This window comes from Falco naumanni, chromosome 2 (assembly GCF_017639655.2).
Source record: "Falco naumanni isolate bFalNau1 chromosome 2, bFalNau1.pat, whole genome shotgun sequence".
In the NCBI taxonomy this organism is placed as follows: domain Eukaryota; kingdom Metazoa; phylum Chordata; class Aves; order Falconiformes; family Falconidae; genus Falco; species Falco naumanni.
In genome coordinates this window covers 68616462-68621541 of record NC_054055.1, presented here as the reverse complement: position 1 = coordinate 68621541, position 5080 = coordinate 68616462, and positions in this window count along the sequence as shown.

The window sequence follows — 5080 nt, the reverse complement described above, 5'->3', positions numbered from 1 at the left end:
CCCCCCCCCCCCCCCCCCCCCCCCCCCCCCGGTTCTGACTTACATGTGTTTAGAGCAATGGCAAGAGGCTCCCAACTGGAGCCCTGGCAGAAGGTGCGTTTAAAGTGTGGATGATTTACTCCCCTACAATTCAGGTCCCGCGTGTGAGCCTCCAGCCCCGCGTCAGCTGGGCACTGCAGACAAACAGCGTTAAATATGCATAAGGAACAGTTCGCTTTCTTAAAGGAGAACTTACCCCACCGGAAAGTTCACAGCCCGACGGCAGGCACGGGAGGGGGGGTGCGGGGGTGGCCCTTGCGTCGGGACAGCCCTAACCCCTTCCCATGGTGTTCGCCCACACGCTCAGCAAACAGGGCTGGGGAGAACCCTTGTGCTCGGGACCGGGCGGAGAAGTGATGGCAAGTCGGTCACCGCCTCAGTGAGCTGCGTCTCAGCGGACCGGCGCCTTCACCCCGCAGCGCCGACCCCGTCCCCCCTTCCTCGGCCGGGATGGGCGAGGGGCAGAGCCGCGCTCCCGGGGCAGTCCGGCTCCGGTGGGTCCCCGCGGCAACCACCGACCGGCTGCCCGAAAACTTGCAGGGTCCTGAACGGGGGGAAAACGCGGGACTCGGGGAAGAAAAAAAAAGGCAAAAAAAAAAAAGCAAAAAGCAAAAAAGCGGGGCGGGGCGGGGGGGGATTGACGAAACAATCAACCAGCAGAGGCCAGGCAGGCTGTGCAGATTGCCAGCGCAGCTTTTTGAAAAGGAAAAGTAACGCGGAGGAGGGACGGGAACCTGAGCGCGGCTTTCGCCCAGCTCCCCGCTTGGGAACCGGCCGGCGGCCCCCCCGCCCGGGGCAGCATATTTCCCCGGGAGGAGCACCGGCTCCGCTGGCCCTCGCTCGCCCTCTGCCTTGCCCCGGGGGCCGAGCCCCACCGGCGCAGGGGTGCGGCCGGTCCCGGGCGCCCCCCGCGGGGAAGGGGTCCCCCGCAGTCCCCCGCCGTCCCCCGCCGCGGCGCCCGGGCGCTGCGGGGCTCGCCCTGTTGCTCCGGTGTGTCCCGCCGCACGTGGTTGCAAAGTCTGTAGCGCCACCTAACGGGGGGCGGGGGCCGCGCCGCGCCGCCGCGGGCAGGGCGCAACCGGGGGCAGCGGGGCCAGCGGGCCCTGCCCCGCCGCTCCGGCCCCGCGGGGCGCTGCACCCCCGCCCCCGCTCCTCCCGGCACCCTTCCTCCTCCGAAACGCCGAGGCTGGGGGTGAAGGATTTATTTGCTCCCTTTTTTGACCCCTTTTTATTGGCGCCTTTATTTCGTTTCCTCCTTTTTCTTTATTTCTGCTTTTTTTTTTTCTTTCTTTTTTAAAGCACCCCCTGTCCCAGGCAAAACAGGTATCGACCTCAGGGCACGCTGATTTCTTTCATGGCAGGTGCCAGGCTGCTGTCCTGACACCCTGCCGGCTCAGCAGCATCACCTGTGGGATGCAGAGGAGTGTGGGGGATGCCCTGGCCCTTGGGAGTGGGGCAGCGGGGCAAGGGGCTGGCGTGGGGATGGCTCTTGGGAGCGAGGAGGCTGGGCCAGAAGGGTTCTCTGCACCAAACCTGCCCAAAAGTTGTTTTGTAACTCAGCCGGAGGGGTCATCCTCCAGGAGCTTTTCCAGCCTCTGTGCTTTTATTTTTTATGTCATCATAGCTGTGAAAAGCTGGTAGAGCTTTTTATTTTGTTTTGTTTTCTTTTTTAGGAGGGGAATAAATCCCAGCAAAGCCAGACAGAGCTGAGGGTGGATGGGAGAATGCTCTCCCAGCCCAGCATGATCGACTCTTTCCCTTTTCTGGGAGGTCAGGGAGGGCCCCAGCCAGCTGCTGTGTCTTCCAAGTGAATAGGGCCCCCGTTTCTGCTGCTTCTTCAGTAACCCAGGAAGCTCTCTGTTCCCAAAACTTTTGAGCATATGCTAATTTTAAAGGTTAAATTATGACGCTGCCCTTTTGCCAGGGCACTGCAGCCATGCCTGGGTTGACAGCCAGACTGACACTCATTTTGGGAGGCACTCAACCTGGTCCCCCCAGTTTGTTTAAGGCACCGAGTTGCCCAGATTAGGAGCCTGCTCACCCCAGGCCTGTGGCATGGGCAGCAAAAGGAAACAGAGACTCTCCCGCACATGTCTGGGCTCTTGGAAGATCACAGCCAGTCTCCACTGGTGCCTGCTTCTTCAGCTCTTGCCCCTTCAAAGTACTCAAGTTAGAATGGGAGAATACAGGCATTTCTGCTGAACCAGGATAGAGGCTTGTCATTAGGTTTGAAGTTTACTTTCATTCTGCTTCTGAATTTCTGTTATGTCTTCAATTACACATACCAATTTCTCTGTGTTTACGTAGGTCTTCTGTACACGCGTGTTGGCAGGGAGTCCCAAAGAAGCACAGAAAACTTTCTGTCCGTACCTCAAGTCATAAAACGGTAGTGTAGCCTTTGGCTAGCAACAACTGTATTTGCATCAGCCACTCAAACTGTATTTATTTTTCGGTCCAGGTTGTCCGGTGCTGTTGGATATGATTTCTGTGTGTGGCAAATCCTGTGTGACTCAGATGGCCAGGTTACATTTGCCAAGGTGATTTTGGCAGATTAGGTACCTGAGTGCCACTGACATCCATTGACTCTGAACTTTACCACTTCCAAGGCATTTAAGGTCCAGCCCAAACAGAGGGTTTAGGCTACAGACTCCTGGGTGAGGTCCTGACTTCCTCCAGACACCAACAGGGAGATAAAAACCTACATGAGAGTTACAAAGTCTAAATCATTTTTGTCATATGTGGCCCTTAGTCTTAAAGCCCATACTAAAATATTTAGGTTCTAACTCCCTCTTTATTTCGTTGTAACATCTGAAACATCTTTGATGGGATCCACACGGCTTGGAAATGGGATTCATCCGTCATTCATCCTAGGTTGCCTACGCCTTCTGAACAGAAGGATGGTTAAACATGTCAAAAAATCTACACCTTGAAATTCAGCTCTGAAGTCCCCTGACAGCCAGAAGCAGACTTTTTAGGTGCTCTTTCCTGCTTTATCGTAGGGAGCAAAGATTTCCCATACATACACACCAGAAGGAATCTGAAGTGCAAGGTGACCAGGACTTTATCCTTTCTGATTGTGCTGCACCACAGGCCACTACAGTGACCAGACAATTAAGTGTCAGTAACAACCGTCTGATCAGTTCTCTGTTGTTTGGCCAAATTTTACCAGGTTTTGCATCTTCAGAGGTGAAAGTGTGATTCGTGATCCCCGTCCCATGTAATCTTCTGACACCTTATGAGCACTAATAATTAAAAATAACACACATTTATTCCAGTATCAAAATAAGGCTTGTAAAAACTAAACTTTGCATGGCAAAAATGAAATAGAGTACTGACGCTGAGCTGGTTTTATAGACAAGAGATTGTAATGTGTGTTATTCACAGACAGGGATAGATTTTCATTCTTGAGTCTAGGAATGCTTATCTTGTTCAGTGATTGAGGAGGGATGGCAATTTCCATCTGTGCTGAAATAAGAATGCATTTTGGGGTGTATGGACAGTAGACAACCTCTGATAGTCAGGCTAGGATGTCTCAGAGTAGGCATGAAAACTCAGACACACTCCAGTTCATTAGCCATCTATGAAGAGTTAGGCTAGAGAGGTTTATGACTAGATCCAGTGAAGGATTTACATGTCTTGAAAATTAGTTGTCTCAGTACTTAAACTTCAAGTGCCTTGCCCCAAGACTGGCATCCCTGATGTTGCATTTGGCAGCAGGGCTCACTATACCGTGAGTGAAGAAGGTATGTACAGATGAATCTTTTGTGCCTTGTCCAAAGCCATACTGTCCAGCAAAGGACAGGAAGAGCAGAAAAGCCCAGGCTTGTGGTTACATTAGGAAATGCGAATTACTGGTTTTAACTGAGAGAATCTTTTAAACCAAGAGAGGAAAAGTTTTTCCTCCACTTTTATGTGAAGAGTGATGGAAGGACAGCTGCCCAATGTCTTTCAGATGGAGGATTCCCCATGCTTATTCTTCAGTCACCCCACAAGAAGCACGAGTCCGGAAGGCTGGCAGATGGCACATTTTGCTGTCACAACTTCCAACTTGGGAAAGGTCTTCCTGAGATGGGTGAGGGAGACCTACTTTCATCTCTACAGTAGCAGATAATTCAGTTGTTACTATCAGGTGGGACATAAAGATTGTTATTCACCCTAAAACACGACACCTATTTTCTTTTACTATATAATCTAGAGGACCTTGGGGTTTTCTTTATCATTCAAAGAAGTTAAGCTTTGGCTTTGAAATTACTCCAGTGTTGTCAGTTTTCTTACACTTGGAAGATGAGAACAGCTCCTTGAGCTAACTCAAGGCAATGCATTTCCCAGGTCAGTCCCAGGAGGGCCATAGGCAGCATCAGCTGCAGCAAGTCAACAGTACCTTTCGCTGTGCAACTCATGGCGATTAGACCATCCTACGCTTTTGATCCTGAACTTGCTGAAGTTGTGGTGGAAGGTTTCTGTTCCTCCAAAGTCCTTTTGCTGTGCCATTGGTGAACTATGTGACAGGTCCCTTTGTTTTTTTTGTCTGGGGGGTTAGTTCTCATTCAACTGAAAAAAACTCTGTCAGCGCCAAAGGCTTCTCTCATCGTTCTTCCCTTTCTGGTGTAGAAAGACAAGGGACCAAACGCTTTAGGGTTTTTTCTAGTAAAACAAGGAGCACAAGAATTCCTTTGTACAAAATAGAAGCAGCTTCATCCACGTTAAGGTATGTAATTAAAATTGGAGTAGTTTTCAGAAGTGCCGGGGAATAAGCAGACTCAGTGGGTGCTCAGTCCCTCTGTAATTCATGATCCCTTCATGTAGATGCCAATGTTTTGACTTGGCTGACTATCTTTAATATTGGGTTTAAAACTTTTGGCCCATGTGTTCTGTTTCCTCAGGGCCCTCTAATCTTTAACTTTTACCATAGAAAAATCTTAATGTTTTCAAGGTTCTACCTTGCTAGCAATATGGTTTGAATCAGATACACTGCACAGAGACTATTTGATTTTAAAAAAGAACAACCTTCTGGTTTTATTTCTGCAGGTATGAATAAAAA